Genomic DNA, 21,173 nt, shown 5'->3' on the forward strand with positions numbered 1-21,173 from the left:
ATTGTAAATAGTGTCGAAATGAACATATTTGTGCATGTTTTTTTATTTTATTTTATTTTTTGTAAAACTGAAGCAGGACTAGAACTAGGAAAGCCAGGGACCTCTTGCCTCCATCTCTTTACAGTGTTACTCTAGCACTTTTTTTTTTTTTTTTTTTTTTTTTTTGAGGTGGTGTTTGTCTCTGTTTGCCAAGGATGGAGTGCAATGGCAGGATCTCAGCTCCCTGCAACCTCTTCCTCCCAGGTTCAAGTGATTCTCCTGCCTCAGTCTCCCGAGTACCTGGGACTACAGGTGCATGCCACCACACCTGGCTAGTTTTTTGTGTTTTTAGTAGAGTTGAGGTTTCACCATGTTAGCCAGGATGGTTTTGATCTCCTGACCTTGTGATCTGCCCACCTCAGACTCTCAAATTGCTGGGATTACAGGTGTGAGCCACCCTGCCTGGCCTATTCTAGCACTTTCTTTTGACAAAACCTAATTATTTTTGGAAAACTATTTTTTTAAAGTATATCTATATTTCATGGGTTTTTTTTTTGAATAAATGGATTTGACTGCAAATATCCACATATCATTTTGATGGCAAACTGATATGAACTCTAATTCATGTAAACTTTTATTTGTTTCCATAATTATCAGCTTACAAGAATAATATCAGGTTCAAATGTTGTTTACAGGGAATATTAAATATGTGTATGAGTGGAGCAGGGTGGTCTAGGGTGGGTGATAGTTAAGTGAGGTATTTATGAATTTAAAAAAATTAGAAATAACAATAAAAACTGACACACTTCCAGTGACATTTTTCCCATTACTTTTTATTCACCTATGACCCTCATATAATATGTCTAAAAGTGTTGTGTCTTTTTCAAGTTCATTCACCTCAGTCTCAGCAGAATAATTTAAATTAAGAAACATGAAGTATAAAATAGTGTCTCTCATACTTATAAGTAAATGAATTTTAAGTACATTTACCTACTTTGGGCTATCACTTCTCTCATCAAAATTTTAATTTTACTTACTAAAACTTTTACAATCAGTTTTTAAAATATCAATTACATACATCCAGGAGAAAAAAAACAAAACAAAACATGGACCAATTACTTCATGTTAAAAAGAAGCTGGGGTTTTATTTAAAAGCAAATATGAATCATCAATGTAATTCAAAGGTGTTATTAGAAGCAAATGTAATCTTAGACTTCAGTTATGTAATAATAGGATATAGATCAAGGGAGGAAAAGCCTCAATATATAATTTGATGGCTAGAATTTATCTAGAGATGATAAAAGTCCACATACAGCATTATTATCATTCTGAATGCAGGGTTCATTAACAACGTTAATTGCAGATGGTAAAAAGACAAAAAATATTTTTCACTGTGATATTCAAATACTCACTGTAAATCAGATGTCAATAAATACAGGCATGTCTCAAAGGTTATGACCAGAATGAAGAAGTTCCAAAAGTTTTCAGTCACTCATAAAGTTAGTTAAGTTAATGAGGATTTGCACTTAAAAACATAATAACTGAGATGTTTATATTCTCTCAAATAACATTTGAAAAATTTATTTCTGCCCAGTGTAAATTTGGCCTAATACATAAAACAACAATGGACTAAAATAATCTTAGTAATAGTTTGTTCTTAAGTAAGGGTGAATTGGCCATCTCATAGGGTTTCTTTTGTTTTGTTTTGTTTTGTTTTTCATTAACCAACAGGTGGGAGGTCACTTGGTTACAAGAAAAAATACAAAATCTGCAGTTCACAATTTCTACTTTCATAAGTTGACATCAATCCACCTTTGTTGAAAACAAATTAAGAACCTTTTTGGTAGGTTAACAAGATGACCTTTATAATTTCTTTTTGAGAACATCTCTACTCCAATGCACACACACGTCCCACAAGCACTGACTCTATAATTGTCAATTTTTTTGACACCTACCATGTATTTAACCTAGATAGTATAGATTTACATTAGATTTTAGTCATAGAGTTTATACATAAGCATTTTAATTTTCCATTTTTTTACCTGGTTTCTTTTAAGAGTATGTCAAATTTGATATATCTACATTTTGTCCATGTTTAAAATACACTGGCAAGGCTTAGACACACAAAATTCCTTTATTACTTTACAAATTCTGTCTTATGTTTGTTTTTCTCTTTGTAGTTTATCTGGGGAGATATGGATAACATTTATGATCTTTACTCGCTCATATGAGAATTGCTGCTGTTAAAATACCCTGAAAACAGCATTTCAAATTAAGCCAAAAATGATTTGCCCCATGCTGTTGTCATCTTGTGTGAGACTTAAACAAGAAACAACTGTGAAATAAAAGCTACTAGGAATGCCCAGAAAACCGAAGTGAAACATAAAGAAACTCAACCATGACTGGATAGTACGTTTTCTTTCCCCATGCTTCTATTAAATGAAAAAAAGATGATAATGTGTGAAATAAAATTCCTAAAGACCACAAAACAGATAGATTTTAATTCTAAATATAGCAAGGATTTATAAAATGGCTCATTTCTCTAGTATTTTGTTCATTATCTAAATGAGCAATGATGCAGTAATGTTGTATTAAATGGTAATCCATTATATGTGATACTCTTTAAACATTAAAAGGAACACTTTTTGAAATGTTTAATGTTTTAAAATACATGAGGGTAAATATTAGAAGATTAGTTTCATATTTTCCATGTTTCTGTCAAAATTACTATACATTTATTGCTGGATCAAAGATGTTAATTTTTAGAAAATATTTTTCCAAATGTTTGACTGCTGCAGTAGCCATTTTCTTTTCTTTTCCTGTCTTTTCTTTTTTTTTTTTTTTCTTTCTTTTTATTTTTTTTTTTTTAAGAGATGGAATCTCCCTCTTTTGCCCAGGCTGGAATACCATGTCCCAATCTCTGGTCACTGCAACCCCTGCCTCCCAGGTTCTTTCAATTCTCCTGCCTCAGACTACAGTTGCACACTGCCATGCCAGGCTAATATTTTGTATTTTAGAAGAGATGATGTTTTACTGTGTTGTCCAGGCTGGTCTTGAACTCCTGTGCTCAGGCAGTCCGCCTGCCTTGAGTTCCCAAAGTGCTAGGATTACAGGTGTGAGCCACCACACCCAGCCAGTAGCCATTTTCTTGACAAGTTTGCTGTTTTTCAAGTTTTGACAATTCAGCCCTGGGATATTATTAATGCAGCATCTGATGGGGTAGAAAAACACTGAACGTATCTCAAATCAACCACATCCAATTTCAAAGTCCAAGTTATTTGAAGCACTATATAAACCATTATTTTGTGTAAAACCATTTGTTCCATTTCCAACAATTTCGTATTTAATAGACTCAAAGTTTGCAATTAAAATGGTAAGATTAATGAAGGTGTCTTTTGGACCATTGATGATTAGACAATAAAAAATATAACAGTCTCCTGTATTTATTCTCACATCTGATTACCTGTGTGTGCATTTTTGGTAGTGTAATAGTATTTGAAGCTTCATTTCAACTCAGAATTCATACAATACCCATGTGCTATAAATGCAGTTCAAAGTATTTATATAAAAAGTGAATTTGCTGTTATGCTGCTATTTAATATTCATCATGTGATTTTTTTTTCTTGTGTTGGCCTTAGGAAATTTGACTCAAGATGCACTTTGCCTGATGGGGAATGAAATTTTGTCCTCATGATAACTTTATTAATAAAGAGAGGAGGCACACAAAAAGACTTACCTAAACTCCTACTCTTTGTAAGTGACAAAGCCAAGATTATAAAGTACGTGTGTCTGGCTCCAAACTCTGTACTCTTTGTACTACCAGAGAGTACTTTTTAAGATTTAAACTATAATAGTTTACAACATGTAGCCAATTAAATATAAATCAGTAAAGCCATATGTACAAAAATTAATATAGGGTACATTTAGCCTATCTGAAATAGAAGAGGAAGAAAATTTTGGTGAAATTTATGTATTTACAAACATAATATTAGTCCCTCATAATTGTTAAGTACTCTTAAAATTTCCTTCTTTTTTGTGTGTTTGCTTTAATTTTTATTCCAATGCTACAACAGGTATAGGTTACCAGAGCTTTTTTCCAAATAGTGCTTGCAGATAAACTGAAACAAATTAATGATTTTAATATGTTTACATGCTAAAGTCTGTGTAAACCCATAGACTTTTTCTTACACCATAAAAATTTTATCACATTTTCAAGGTTAGAAGCCTTCAGAGAAATAAAGTTTTCCATATGTAGTTTTTTACAATGATATCAGTTGATCTATATCTGATATCTATAACAAATATGCACTGTAGAAGGGAGATTCAATCAATAAAAGATTAGAACATGGGAAATAAATGGAAAACATTGATAATCAGTCATGGTGCCCATTCTCACTAAGCCGGGACAAGACTTCAAAATCCTTCTTAAAAAGAACTCTAACCAGCCACTACCAATTGATCAGAGTTGGCGTGTAAGTTGAAAACCTATTTACCATCCCTGCCCTCAATTCTGTTCTCAACACTGCTGCCAGACTTGTCTTTCTAACATTCCATTCCCCCACTAAAATCCTTCAGAGACTTGACAGTGCCTTCAGGATGAAGAATAAACTCTTGAATATATCATAGAATGCCAATAGAGTTTCTGCCTGTATCTTCAGCCTCAGTGCCAAACCTACCTCCCTAAACAAACAACATAGAAACATGCGCACGCGTACACACACACACACACACACACACACACACACACATCCTAAAATGGAAAAGCACATACATGACAATACACACTTGAACGTGCATTCCCAGATACAGACACACACTTGTACCCATCTCAAATAATTGTAATAATAACTATAAAAAAATAGCAGAACTCTTCTGTAAATTTGTACATATTATTTTGTTTTCATTTCTTTTTCACCCTCCCTCTCCCCTTTCCACTTTTCAATTTGTGTAATTACTACTTAGGCTTTCTAACATATCTCTTCCTGACTACTTGGGCTAACTTAGGTACTCAAAATGTGCCCTTTTATTTCATTTTATTTGTTTTTTAGAGACAGGGTCTTGCTTTGTCACCCAAGTTGGAGTGCAGTGTTGTGACTACAGCTTACCACAGCCTTGAACTCCTGAGCTCTAGTGATTCTTCTACTTCACCCTCTCAATTATCTGGGAATATAGGTGCACAATACTAGCCTTGCTATTTTTAAAAATGTTTTGTAGATATGGAGTCTTGTTGCCCAGAAAGGTCTCAAACTTATGATGTTAAGCAATGCTCAAGCCTAGGCCTCCCAAAGCACTGGGATTACAGGAGTGAACTAACATGCCCTGCCTTATTGTTTTTTGTTTTTGTTTTTGTTTTTGTTTTCGTAAAAATGATTAGCACTCTATGCTCTCATACCATCAACATTGGATTTTTAGTACTGGCTTAAGTATCTCTCTCCCGATAAACTGTATAAGCATGAAAATAAAGACAAGATAATTGATTTCTTATTTTTTGATGTTCAAGATTTGTGTATTATAATGTAGGCATTCAACAATTTATTGTTTTATTAAGTGAAACAGTTTGTTTTACTATTTTATAATTAATATAATAATGTGTTTATCACATAATATGTGCTAGTTATAGTTATATATGCCACTAAACCTTGACAATATCCTTTGAAGTAGGGGCAATATTCCAATTTTAGATATGGGAAAACTGAATGTCTTTAGTCAATTTCCTGAAAAGGAGATTCTGAGATGAGGATTATTGCAAAACAATTTAGCTAGAAAGTTCCCCCAGGAGAAACAAAGAGTGGAGGAAACAGGTTAGGAAAGGTAAATAAACCAAGAGAAGGTATAATTTCTAGCTAAGTGTGGCTTTATCCCAAGGAGAAGCTGTGAAGTATAGATTATACTTTATATTTCATCCTGGAGATAAATAAGCTGAACACCCACCCTCCTCCAATTACTCATTGATTAACAATAACTCAGATAACCAGTTATGAGTGTCCAGGCACATTCTGCTCTCTACATGTGGCAAAAAGGCTTCACAGTCGTTAAGTGGGAGTCTTTTGAATGGCATATTTGATGCTGCAGTTTGAAACAAATAACATGTAGGTGGGCATGAAATGAATGCAAACAGTGAAAAGCATCTAGATCCAAGGGAATTTGGGAGGTGTACTACCATTGCCTGGTATAGGAGGTTATATTATTTAACTCAAATTCTCCAGGTAGGCAATAGTGCTGGTACTGAAACCCTAGGCATCTTATTCTCAATTCTGTCCTCTTAACTACTGTACAGTACTGTTACTCTTTTTAAACATTAATTTAGAACTTTAGTCCCTCAGCCTCATCTCTGCTAAATTGACTAATAAGATACATGCTTCATTTTAAAAATTGACTTTGAGGTCTATGTGGTTTGGCTCTATGTCCCCACCAAAATCTCATCTTGAATTGTAATACCCCCATGTCAAGGGAGGAACCTGTTGGGAAGTGATTGGATCATGGGGGTGGTTTCCCTATGCTATTCTTGTGACAGTGAGTCAGCTGATGGTTTTATAAATGGCCCTCTCTTTCTTTTTTATGCCTCCTGGTGAAGGAGGTACTTGCTTCTCCTCCTCCTTCCACCATGTTTGTAAGTTTCCTTAGGCTTCCCCAGCCATGCAAAGCTGTGAGTCAATTAAATCTCTTTCTTTTATAAATTACCCAGTCTCGGGTGTTTCTTTATAGCAGTGTGAAAATGAACTACTATAAGGTCTGAATCTTGCCTTAAGGTTTATATTTTACACAAATGTTACATACTAGAACGAATTGGGATTAGATAGTTATGGGTTGTAATCCTTGATCAACTTTGTTTTATTAGTCTGGGATCTCCAAAGAAACAGAACCAGTAAGATATATATATATATATATATATATATATATATATATGAGAGAGAGAGAGAGAGATTTATTTTAACAAATTGGTTCATGAGACTATGGAGGCTGGCAAGACCAGAGTCTGTAATACAGGCTGGGTGGCTAGAGACGCAGGACGGAGCCACTGTTGCAGTTCAGGTTGGAAGGCCATCTGCTGGTAGAATTTCTTCTATCTAAGGCAGTGTACTCTTTTGATCTATTTAGGCCTTCAACTCATTGGGTGAGGCCCAACCACATTATGGAGGATAATTTGCTTTATTCATAAACCACTGATTTAAATGTTAAAAAAAAAAAAAAAACCTTCAGAGAAACATCCAGAATAATACTTGATCAAATATCTAAACTCCAGGGTCCAGTTGGGTTAGCACACAAAATTAAGCATCACATACTTTTCTAATTACCTTGAGAATCTTATTAATCTCTCAAGCTGAGCTTTTTCTTCTTTGTTGCTTGCTTTTTAAATCTTCTTCTTGTTTTCAATAGCAACAACATTATTAGTTTGAGCCAAGAATTACATAAAATGAAATAAAGCACATAGCAAAATAACCCTTTAAAGATAATTGGTGGTATATATGGAAACCAGGTCTAATAACTTTGTCTTTTTTTTAGAGGTTTTTGAGTATGGAATTTAAACGTTTCATAAGGTAAGTGTTAGTAGTAGCTTGTTGGAATGATTGTAAGGCAACAGAATGTACAATTTCCTTTTAACACACCCACTTATTTGCCATCTATGGAAGATAAAAATATAAAAGCTTAAGGACCTCAAAAACTAGTGGTATTGTGAATACAAGATTTTAATTTTTAGAAAAATAAGAATGCTCCTCTGCTAAAAATAACTCATTGACAAAAATCTAAGTTTCACGAATATATCAACTGTCTCAGAGCTCTTAAAAAATGTTTAGTGCAAGCCAGGCGCGGTGGCTCAAGCCTGTAATCCCAGCACTTTCGGAGGCCGAGGCGGGTGGATCACGAGGTCGAGAGATCGAGACCATCCTGGTCAACATGGTGAAACCCCGTCTCTACTAAAAATACAAAAAATTAGCTGGGCATGGTGGCACGTGCCTGTAATCCCAGCTACTCAGGAGGCTGAGGCAGGAGAATTGCCTGAGCCCGGGAGGCGGAGGTTGCGGTGAGCCGAGATCGCGCCATTGCACTCCAGCCTGGGCAACAAGAGCGAAACTCCGTCTCAAAAAAAAAAAAAAAATGTTTAGTGCAATATTTTCAATGTGCTAAATTGTTTTCTGTTCATTTGTTTTCTGGTGAAAAACTATATTAGAAAAAAAAACTATGTGTCTTATATTATTTAGTACCTTCTCCACCCAGAGGGGACAATACAGAAATATTTGCTAATAAGTAAATGAAAGCCAACTAATCTACATTTACATGTTTATTCATTTATAAATCCTACTGGCAATATGAAATTGCCATAATGTCAATCAGATTACTTGCAATTTGATAAAAAAGCATAGTAAATGACAATAGAATCTCACATAAAATTCATAACTGAGCATAAAACACAGAAGTTATCAGTTTGATGTCTTCATTTAGATGGCACTCATGTGGGTAAAATTTAAATATCAAGACCATTAAAAACAAAATATATGTTATTCCCTCCCTTTTATAAAAGCTTAGTAAAAATCATATACTTTTTTTTTATATTATTACTTTTACTTTTTTTAGTGTGTTCGTTTTATGAAAAGGGTGTATTTTTTGTAGTCAGTTATGACTATTAAAATTTGTTGTGTCTGGCCGGGCGTGATGGCATGCCTTTAATCCCAGCACCTGAGGTTGGGAGTTTGAGACCAGCCTGACCAACATGGAGAAACCCCATTTCTACTAAAAATACAAAATTAGCCAGGTGTGGTGGTGCATGCCTGCAATCCCAGCTACTCAGGAGGCTGAGGTAGGAGAAATGCTTGAACCTGGGAGGCAGAGAGGTTTAGTGAACCGAGATCATGCCATTGCACTCCAGCCAGGGCAACAAGAGCAAAACTCCATCTCAAAAAAAAAAAAAAAAAAAAATCTGATGTTTCTACACATTATAACTACTATGTAAATAGAGCTTATTGGGGTTCTTTAATTTCATGGTCTACTAATAAAACTCTTTGTAGCTCAAAGTTGGAAATCTATGTCTCATGAATACTTGCTGATGGGTGGAATTACTGAAATTTTTAAGAAGGACATTTATAGTTTTCAGTGCAAATCTGATTATTTTGTTAATCAAGAGGGATTTCTGAATACAGTTATCTGCCATGACCTTCCTGATCTTACAAACAAGTTTCCAGAGATAGTTCCACATTCACAATGAGACAGCCCTCAAATCACAAATCCTGGACAATTAAAACATGAAGCAGATGTTCTGGGACTAAGTCCACAACTGCAGTCTTTCCATCTCCTCATATAAATGGGGCAAGATAAAGCCTGCTTGCTCGGAGTAAGGTGGCAACTTCTTAGGGTGCTGCTGCCATCTGCAACCCTAGACATACACAATCTCCAATATTTCATTATTAGTCATATCCAATCCAAACCTCCAGACTCATAGTGATCCCTAATGTCCCACAAACTAATCCTCAGACAGATTTGTGTGTCTCCTTTGTGTTTGTGTTTCTCTATCTCTGTCTGAAATCATGGTCCATCATAAAAAATCTTTCATGTCCCAAAAAGTTTCTCTGAATATTTTCATTACCTTCTTTAGTTAAAAAAAGAAAAAACCTGGCTCTCTCCTGAAATTGCTAATTGTTTGCCTTCAGTTGTCTGAGAAGACACCTGTTTTTCCTACCACTGGCCACATAGTTAGTGTTGTTACCCTACTGATTCCTATTCTTTGTCACTTTGAGGACACTATCCTCTTTTTATCTTAAAACCTCCAAGCTTTGACTCATGTTTATTACTGGTAACTACACACCATTCATAACTGAATGCCATGTTCAGCTATCTATCTACCACCTCCTTCTAGTGCCCGATTACTCACTTCTAACAACTCATGGTAGACATGAATCCTACTGACTTGTACTGTTATTTATCCCCCTAATATATTGTCTTCCATTTCTACCCAAAATAAATGTTATGGTCAATCACTGTCCTCTTGCATATATCCTCAGTACGTTTACAACCTTCTGGCTTCTTGAACTCAAAAGCACAATCCAGGGTAAATCCCACTCTTTAAAACCTTCAAAACCACATACTTTCGATCTTCTTTCCTCTAATCTTTTAATATGGTTTGGCTGTGTCCTCACCCAAATCTCATCTTAAATTTTAGTTCCCATAATTCCCATGCATTGTGGGAGGGACCCAGTGGGAGGTAATTCAATCACAGGGGTGGTTTCCCTCATTCCGATATCATCATAGTGAGTGAGTTCTCACAAGATCTGATGGTTTTATAAACATCTGGCGTTTACCCTGCTGGCTCTCATTCTCTCTCCTGTCACCCTGTGAAAAAGTGCCTTCTGTCATGATGGTAAGCTTCCTGAGGACCCCCAGGAATGCAGAACTGTATGTCAATTAAACCTCTCTTTATAAATTAACCAATCGCAGGTATTTCTTCATAGAAGCATCAGAACGGACTAATACATTTATTTACTTTGCTTTCTACTGCACTGGGGAAATTGAAGTAATCAGAAGAGACTTCTGCATACTTTAAATTAATGCCCAATTACTTATCTCCACAAATTTTTACTGCATATATTATGCCACATTTTGTTACGTTTGTCAACTCTCAATTCAAGATCAATTCCCACTCATGTTATAGATGCCATACCTTCTCATGATAATAATATTGCTCCGGAAATTCTCCCTTTGTCACCTATGTTATTAGTTTTTCTCTCTCCACCTTAGTCCATACCTATTTTCAAAAATGCTATTATTTTTTTCCATCTTAAAGGCCCTGTAACTGTACCTTTAAGTTGTTTTATTTCTACTCTCTCTTATCAATCTCTCTGTTTCTATCTTCTTTTAGACCTCATTCAATTCAGATTTGTCACCATAACTCCACCAAAACAGCTCCTGGCAAGAACAACAATAGTTCCTATAGTGGCTAAATCCATTGGTCATTGTTTAATCTTCATATTACTTAAATGGCAAGGGCTAGATTATACAATTGATTGTTCTTCTCTGGAAATGTTTTATATGTTTTGTTTTCAGGATATCAGACATACCTAATTGTCCTGACTTACCTGGTTACTCTTTTCATATAGCCTTTGTCTTCTTCTAACAAAACTATTGATATCAGAATATCACAAATTTATATCCTTAGATCTCTTTCTCTCCATTATTAAACACTTATTTCCTTGGTCTCATATCATCTGTCCTTATTAGATGGTTTCTATTCCATCTGGTCTTATAAACTTGAATAATTTCTGTATGATATAATTCAGAAAATTTGTGGCTGCAATTCCGTCACCATCTGTGAATTCTAGAATCATATCCTACTTGGTGGACTATAAGACATTTTGATCTTGACATGTCACAAAATGAATTCCATATTTCTTCCCAAATTCTCTTCTTTCCCAGGGACCCCACACTAAGTTCTTATTAGGACAAAAATTTTCTATTCATTCTCAAATAGTTTTTTTCTCACATACAACATCTAACTCATCAGGACTTCCTATTGATTCTACTCTCAAAATATATATAGAATTTTACCATTTTTTTCTACCCCAGTTGTCTGACTCTGATTCAGTCCACCATAATTTCAAGCATGTTCTTACTCAAAATGTTCTCTAATAGACAGACAGCAAGACCTCTAAAAAATTGCTCTTTGTGTGTGTATGTGTTCATTTGAACAATTAAAGTCTTAGGTGAAAAGACAACACTCTCAACCTTATCACATCACTCCTCTACTGAAGGCCTTCCATGTCTCTCTGCTTCACTTAGTATAAAATTCTAAAAGTTCACAAGGCTTTATAAGAATCTAGGTTATCTTACACTGTTGTCTGTCTTACCTTATAATCTTTCACTTTCTCCCTCAGTTAGTCCATTGCAACCACAGTGGTAGCCTAGATTTTTTTTTAATATACAAAATATTTCTGCTTCAGGGCCTTTTTACTAGTGATTCCTACTCTTTCAGATATTCGAATCTCCTCTGTCAGATATTCAAATGACTCCTTCCTTCTTATCTATTACATCTTTTATTAAAAGCCCATTTTTGTAGCACATAAAGGAAAATTCATATTATTTAAAATTGCAACCTTTAAACTCTGAGATTTAAACCTGCTTTATGCTATTTAGTCTGCATTTACAACTTTTAAAATTCTATATAAACTACATACTGTTTATTGTAAATGTAATTTTTCAATGACTGGAATATAAGAATTATAAGGTCAGGAATTTCTGTTACTCTTACTGTTTGGAGACAGGGTCTCCCTCTGCCACCCAGGCTGGGGTACAGAGGTGAGACTTGCAGCTCACTGCAGCCTTGACCTCCTGGACACAGGTAATTTCCCCAACCTCTGCCTCTCAGGTAGCTGGGAATACAGGAGCATGCCACCATGCTCAGCTAAATTTTGTATTTTTTATAGAGATGGAATTTCTCTATGTTTCCCAGGCTCATCTTGAACTCCTGGACTCAAGCAATCTGCCCACCTCAGCTTCTCAAAGTTCTGAGATTACAGGCATGAGCCACTATGCCCAGCCTGCTGCTGTTGTTTTATACAAACATTGTATTTCCCATGCCTAATACAGGACATAATATATAGGAATACTCAAAAAGCACTTAGTTTATATGATATTAAAAATATTTTGGCTTATGATTCTTCAAGTAAACATGCTTTAAATGATGTGTGTATTGTAGTTCAAATGATCTTTTATTATTTGTTACTTGCCTTTGTCCATTTTTTTATTATACTTTAAGTTCTGGGGTACCTGTGCAGATTGTTACATAGACATACACTTGCCATGGTGGCTTGCTGCATCCTTCCTTCTCACCTGCAGTAGATATTTCTCCTAATGTTATCCTTCCCTAATCCCCCACCCCCCAATCCTTCCCCTAGCCCCCCACCTCCCAACAGGCCCCAGTAGGTGATGTTCCCCTTCCTGTGTCCATGTGTCCTTATTGTTCAACATCCACTTATGAGTGAGAACATACAGTGTTTGTGTGCTAACCTACCCTGTGTTAGCCAGACAGACTCCATTTTGCTCAGAGCTAGATAGACTCCATCTTAACTTCCACCTCACCCCTCCTGCTACTCCTCCTTTAAGTGCATACCTGGGTCTTACTACTGTGCTGGGTCATGCTGTACTTGGAACTATAGAAACATATAACCTTTGTAATCATAGCCTGCTTGGCAAGCCAACTTGCCATTGTGAATGACCCCCCTTGATTGATTATATGACAAGTAACCAGAAATCATGGGAACTGCTTGTGTATACCCTCCTTAAAAAATCAACAATCATAAGAACCTTCTGCCTCCTAGTTACCAGCCTCCTTATCTAACTTGCTCATTCTGCTTCTATAAACTCTGCTCCTGCTAGGCTCCCTCTCCCCTACCTTAAGCAAGGTGTAAAAAGGAATTCAGCCCCTTCCTCAGGGCCAAGAAAATTTTGAGCATTAGCCTTCTCTCAGTCTCTGGCTAATTAATAAAGGACTCATGATTCAAACTCAGAGCGTGGCGCTGTTCCATCTAACTCACCTGGGTACAACATTTGGTTTTCTGTTCTTGTATCAGTTTGCTGAGAATGATGGTTTCCAGCTTGATCCCTGCAAAGGACACGAACTCATCATTTTTTATGGCTACATAGGATTCCATGGTGTTTATGTGCTACATTTTCTTAATCCAGTCTATCATTGTTGGGCATTTGGTTAGTTCCAAGTCTTTGCTCTTGTAAACAGTGCTACATTGAACATACGTGTGCATGTGTCTTTAAAATAGAACAAATTATAATCCTTTGGGTATATATCCAATAATGCCATTGCTGGGTCAAATGGTATTTCTATTTCTAGATCCCTGAGGAATGGCCACACTGTCTTCCACAATGGTTGAACTAATTTACACTCCCACCAACAGTGTAATAGCTTACCTATTTCTCCACATCCTCTCCGACATCTGTTGTCTCCATATTTTTTAATAATTGCCATTCTAACTGGAATGAGATGGTATCTCAATGTGGTTTGGATTTGCATTTCTCTAATGACCAGTGATGAGCACTTTTTTATGTTTATTGGCTGCATAAATGTCTTCTTTTGAAAAGTGTCTGTTTATATACTTTGCCAACTTTTTGATGGAGTTGTTTTTTTCTTGTAAATTTGCTTAACTTCTTTGTAGATTCTGGATGTTAGCCCTTTGTCAGATGGGTGGATTGCAAAAATTGTTTCCCATTCTGTTGGTTGCTGGTTCACTCTAATGATAGTTTCTTTTGCTGTATAAAAGCTCTTAAGTTTAATTAGATCACATTTGTCTATTTTGGCCTTTGTTTCCACTGCTTTTGGTGTTTCAGTCATGAAGTCCTTGCCTATACCTGTGTCCTGAATGCTATTGCCTAGGTTTTCTTCTAGGGTTTTTATGATGTTAGGTCTTATGTTTAAATCTATAATCCATCTGGAGTTCATTTTTGCATAAGTTGTAAGGAAGAAGTTCAGTTTCAGCTTTCTGCTCATGGCTAGTCAGTTTTCACAACACCAATTATTAAACAGGGAATCCTTTCCCCATTGATTGTTTTTGTCAAGTTTATCAAAGATCAGATTGTTGTAGATATGTGGCATTGCTTCCAGGGCCTGTTTTGATACCAATACCATGCTGTTTTGATACCAGTACCATGCTGTTTTGATTACTATAGCCTTGTAGTATAGTTTGAAGTCAGGTAGCATGATGCCTCCAGCTTTGTTCTTTCTGCTTAGGATTGTCTTGGCTATGCGGACTCTGTTTTGCTTCCATATGAAGTTTAAGTTTTTTGTTTTTTTTCCGGTTCTGAGAAGAAGGTGAATGGTAGCTTGATGGGGATAGCATTGAATCTATAAATTTTGGGGGGTATTATTGCCATTTCCACTCTTCCTAACCATGAGCATGGAATGTTTTTCTATCTGTTTGTGTCCTTTCTTATATCCTTGAGCAGTGATTTGTAGTTCTCCTTGAAGAGGTCCTTCATGTCCCTTGTTAGTTGTATTTCTAGTTATTTTATTCTCTTTATAGAAATTGTGAATAGGAATTCACTTATGATTTGACTCTCTGTCTGTTACTGGTGTATAGGAATGCTTGTGATTTTTACACATTGATTTTGTATCTTGAGACTTTGCCGAAGTTGCTTACCAGCTTAAGGAGATTTTGGGCTGAGATGTTGTGGTCTTCTAAATATACAATCATGTCCTTTGCAAATAGAGACAATTTGACTTCCTCTTTTCCTAATAGAGTATCCTTTATTTCTTTTTCTTGCCTGATTGCCCTGGATGGAACTTCTAATAATATGTTGAATAGCAATAGTGAGAGAGGGTACCCTTGTGTAGTGCCAGATTTCAAAGGGAATGCTCCCAGTTTTTTGCCCATTTAGTATGATATTGGCTGTGGGTTGCCATAAATAGCTTTTATTTTGAGATACATTCTGTTGATACCTAGTTTATTGAGAGTTTTTAGCACAAAGGGCTGTTGAATTTTGTCAAAGGCCTTCTCTGCATCTATCAAGATAATTATGTGGTTTTTGTCTTTGATTCTGTTTATGTATATATTACATTTACAAGTTTGTGTACGTTGAACCAACCTTGCATCCCTGGGATGAAGCTGACTTGATCATGATAGATAAACTTTTTGATATGCTGTTGGATTCAGTTTGCCAGTATTTTATTGATGATTTTTGCATTAATGTTCATCATAGATATTGGCCTGATATTTTCTTTTTTAGTTGTGTCACTGCCAGGTTTTGGTATCAGGATGATGTTGGTCTCATAAAATGGGTTAGGGAGGATTTCCTCTTTTTATGTTGTTTGGAATAGTTTCAGAAAGATTGGTACCAGCTCCTCTTTGTACATCTCGTAAAATTTGGCTGTGAACCCATCTGGTCCTGGACTTTTTTTGGTTGGTAGGCTATTAATTGCTGCCTCAACTTCAGAACTTGTTATTGGTCTATTCAGGGATTCATCTTCTCCCTGGTTTAGTCTTGGGAGGGTGTAAGGGTCCAGGAATTTATCCATTTCTTCTAGATTTACTGGTTTATGTGCGTAGAGGTGTTTGTAGTAATCTCTGATGGTAGTTTGTATTTCTAAAAAATTGGTGGTGATATTCCCTTTATCATTTTTTATTGCATCTATTTTATTCTCCTCTCTCTCTCTACTCTAAATTAGTCTGGCTAGCAGTCTATCTATTTTGTTGATCTTTTCAAAAAACCAGCTGCTGCATTTATTGATTTTTTGAAGGATTTTTGTGTCTCTATCTCCTTCAGTTCTGCTCTGATATTCGTTATTTTTTTTATCTTCTGCTAGCTTTTGAATTTGTTTGATCTTACTCGTCTAGTTCTTTTAATTGTGACTATAGGGTTTTGATTTTAGATCTTTCCTTGCTTCTCATGTGGGTATTTAGTGCTGTAAATTTTCCTCTAGACACTCCTTTAAATATGTCCCAGAGATTCTGGTACGTTGTATCTTCATTCTCATTGGTTTCAAAGAACATTTTTATTTCTGCCCCCATTTCATTATTTATCCAGGAGCCATTCAGGAGCAGGTTGTTTAGTTTCCATGTAGTTGTGTGGTTTTGAGTGAGTTTCTTAATCCTGAGTTCTAATTTGATTGCATTGTGGTCTGAGAGACTGGTCGTTATGATTTCCATTCTTTTGCATTTGCTGAGGAGTGATTTACTTCCAATTATGTGGTCAATTTTAGAGTAAGTGCGATGTACTGAGAAGAATGTATATTCTGTGGTTTGGAGCGGAGATTTCTGTAGATGTCTATTAGGTCTGCTTGGTTCAGATCTCAGTTCAAGTCCTGGATAACCTTGTTAATTTTCTATGTCATTGATCTGTCTGATATTGACAGTGGAGTGTTAAAGTCTCCCACTATTACTGTGTGGGAGTGTACGTCTCTTTGTAGGGCATTAAGAACTTGCTTTATGTATCTGGGTGCTCCAGTTGGGTGCATATATATTTAGGATAGTTAGCTCTTCTTGTATGTCTTTACCATTATGTAATGCCCTTCTTTGTCTCTTTTGATCAGGTTATTCATTTTGTACTATTGAATCCTAAGTGCTCCTTACATATTTTGGATATTAACCCCTTTTCAGATAATACAGTTTGCAAAAATTTTCTCCCATTCTTTAGTTTGCCTTTATATCCTTTTGATTGTTTCCCATACTGAGCAGAAGCTTTTTAGTTTGATGAATATCGCTTTTCTGTTTTCACTTTAGTTGCTTGTGCTTTTGATGTGAAAAAATAAATAAAAATAAAAATAATTTTTAAAAAAATTTTAAAAAAGCATTGTTAAATCCAATGTCAAAGAGTTGGTTTTTTGTTTTGTTTTGTTTTGTTTGTTTGTTTGTTTGTTTTCCTAAGAGTTTTAGTTTCAGGACTTATGTGTAAATCTCTAATCCATTTTGAGTCAGGTTTGTATATGGTGTAAGAGAAGGGTCCAATTTCACCCTTTTTTGTTTGGATATCTAGTTTTTCTCACATCATTTGTTAAAGAGATGATGGCTTCCCCATTGTGTCTTCTTGGTGCTGTTGTCAAAGATCAGTTGACCACATATGCGTATCTCGGCTCTTTATTCTTTCCCAGTGGTCTATGTGTCTCTTTCTATGCCAACACCATACTGTTATACTTACTGTAGCTTTGTACAATATTTTGAAATTAGAAAGTATGGGGTCTCTAGCTTTGTTCTTCTTTCTGAAGATTACTTTGGCTATTGGGAGTCTTTAGTTGTTCTATTTGAATTTTAGTTTTTTTAAAAAATTCTGTTAAAAAATGTCATTTATCCAAAGAAAATATACAAATGCCCAAAAATTACATAAAAATATATTCAATACAATGAATCATCAAGGAAATTCAAATAAAAACCAACATTATATACCACCTCACAGCTGTCAGGATGCCTATCATTAAAAAACAAATGTTGGTGAGGATGTAGAAAGATTGGAACCATTGTACATTACTGGCAGGAAAGTAAAATGGTGCAGCAGCTCTGGAAAACAGTATGCAAGATCCTCAAAAAATTAAATATAGAACTAGCACACAATCCAGAAATCTCACTTCTGAGTGTATATTTAAAAAGTTGAAATCAGAATTTTAATGAAATATCTACATTCTGATGTTAATTGCAGCAATATTAAAGTAGCCAAGATAAAGAAACAAACTAAATGCCCTACCAAAGATTAACAGATTTTTAAAATGTTGTATATACAGGCAGTGGTATATTATTTAACTGCTAAGTCTCTCCTGCAGGCTCTGGGTGAGTGACAGATGAATGGAATGTGCAGACACAGACTTGCCTGTCAGTGCAGCTAGGGGGCCCCTGCCAGATTCAGCAGCGGATGCAATAAGCTGGTGATGCTCACACTTGTTTAGTACAGATTTAATGACAAAGGCCTAGAGCAAATACCATTTGTGGGTAATTAACATTGTTTATCCCCCTAGTAGAGAGCAGTCCTGTGAGCAAATGCTCAAAGGTCAGTTTTAGGAGAACAGAGAACATGAGTAAACAAGCTGTTTAAATAAGCTCCACTACATTTTCTTGTTATCTGCTCTTTGCTATTAGCTCCAGGTAAGAGAATTAGGCTGCCTTCAGCCATAACCCTTTCCCAACACTTTTGCAAAACCTTCCAGCCTTCCAAGAAGGTTTGCATCTTTCCTATAATTTTTCCTACCACTCTGACCAATCTCCTATAATTTTACCTTTAAAAAGAACATCCTGCCATATTCAACAACATAGATACACCTAGAGAACACTATACTAAGTGAAATAAGCCAGTCACATAAAAAGAAATTATACATAATTTTACTATATGAGGTCTCTAAAATAGTCAAACTGAGCAACAGATAATAGAATTGTTTTTGCCAGGGGCTAGGTAAGGGGGAGTTGTTCAACAGGTATAAGCAATGAGTTATGAAAGCTGGATAAGTTCTAACAAGCTGCTATACAACATTGTACCTGTGGGTAACAATAGTATACAGTGCACATAATTTATTTTTCTTTTTTAAAGAGTGGATCTCATGTTAAGTGTTTTTGCCATAATTTCAAAAATTTGCTTTCCAAAGCAGATATATAAGTTGACATGAACTCATACAATTTTATGTGCAGTAACATTCTATTTAGAATATACTATTGGTGATTTTTGCTAATTCAGCAATTTTCAACATATTGCTTTATTAGATTTTTGGTAATATAAAATTCTGGGCATAAGATTATATTTATTTTATAAAATAAATTAAATAGTTCCTCCTTATCTGTGGTTTTGCTTTCTGTGGTTTCAGTTACCCAAGGTCAAATGCAGTGGAAAACCATTAAATGTAAAATTCCAGAAAATAAACAATTTTTAGGTTTTAAATTGTTTACCATTCTGAGTAGCTTAATGAGATCTCTAGATCTGCTAGTTCCTGTCTAGTACATGAATTATTCCTTTATCCAGCATATCCATGATAGGTATACTACCTGCCTATCTGTCACTTAGTAGCCGCCTTTGTATCAAATCATAAAATCATGCTATATATGGAATGGAGTTCAGTACTATCCAATTTTCAGGCATCCTATGGGGGGCTTGAAACATATTGCCTGAGAATATGGAGGAACTGTTGTAACAGTAAAATACTAAAAAATACTAAGAAAATTTTCATTTGTTTATTTGTTTGTTTTCAATTGATTTTTTACCAATGCGTTATTTTAAGAAGTGTTATGGGTTAAATTGTGCCCTTCAGAAACATAATGTTGAAGTCCTAACTTCTAGTCCCCCATTTGAAGTTAGCATTTTTATAGATTTGATCAAATTAAAATGAGGTCACTATGGTAGACCCCAATCCAATATGACCAGCTTCCTTATAGAAAGGAGAATTTTGAAAACAGTGACAGACCTGGAATAGAGAAAGCTAGTAAAGCACTCCACAGTGGCTGGAAACTACAGAGGCTTTTTCTATCTTTGTGTGTGTGTGTGTGTGTGTGTGTGTGTGTGTGTGTGTGTGTGTGTGCATGTGCCAGTTTTTGACTCAAAGAGGATCATTGAAACCAAATAATAATATCTATAGTCCAGCCATTAAGGAAAAGGAATGAAGAGGGTAAGTATATCATTCTTTTAAGCAAAATATCAGGCAACTGCACATATCTTCTTCTTCACCAGAACTTAATTTATGGATATAAAAGAAGAAGGTTCCCTCAGTCTTATTTTTTCTACATACATGGGCTCCATCTCCAAGATCCATAACAGCTATGCCAATAAGTCAAAATATCCATATTCCAACCAGAGAAAAAGGCAAAAAACAGAGTGCAGGTGCAAGCCTTCCCTTTAGGGTTAAATTCAGAAGGTGGCTTATACTAACTTCTATTATGTTTTATTTTCATAACTTAATCACATCACCATGCACAACTGAAAAAGAGTAATGATAGGTAGTCTTTTCCCAGGTGTAATGTAATCAAGTATAATATGATTGATTTATTTTAATGAATGAAGGAGAGAATGGATAGTTATTGGAAGTGGCATTCTCTCCTATAGCTTACTTGTGCAGTGAACCCTTTTCTACCCATACAACACTCCCATTAATTAATCCCATATTAAAGACTAAGTAATTATAGTTAATGCATTTTTCTCAAAACTCAGGAGTTTTGGGTGATGCACACACCTTTTCTTAACATGAAATAACAACTTCGAAAACTACAAACTGATGACCTACGAAATCAGAAACAAGTTTTCTGCCTAATGTATAAAGTTTGAAAAATAGACACATAGCTACTATAAGGATTCTCATTACAGGATTCTCATTACACACTCCAAACCTTTTTTGTTGTTGTCTTTCTGAGGTGGAGTCTCACTCTGTCACCCAGGCTGGAGTGCAATGGTGTAATCTTGGATACCTACAACCTCCAGCTCCTGGGCTCAAGCAGTTCTCCTGCCTCAGCCTGTGAGTAGCTGGCATTACAGATACCTGCCTCCATGCCCAGCTACTTTTTGTATTTTTAGTAGTGATGGGGTTTTACCATGTTGGTCAGGCTGTTGGTCATGTTTACCATGTTGATCTCGAACTTCTAACCTTGTAATCTGCTTGCTTCGGCTTCTCAAAGTGTTGGGATTATAAAGCTTTAGTTGGCAAGTGGCAGTTTTCTAAGAAAGAGTACAGGTAAATTTTTCCAAGTATTTTAAATCATTCCAGCAAGAGTCCCCAGTTTTTTAGCATATATTATCTGAGC

This window comes from Saimiri boliviensis, chromosome 16 (assembly GCF_048565385.1).
Source record: "Saimiri boliviensis isolate mSaiBol1 chromosome 16, mSaiBol1.pri, whole genome shotgun sequence".
Classification (NCBI taxonomy): Eukaryota; Metazoa; Chordata; class Mammalia; order Primates; family Cebidae; genus Saimiri; species Saimiri boliviensis.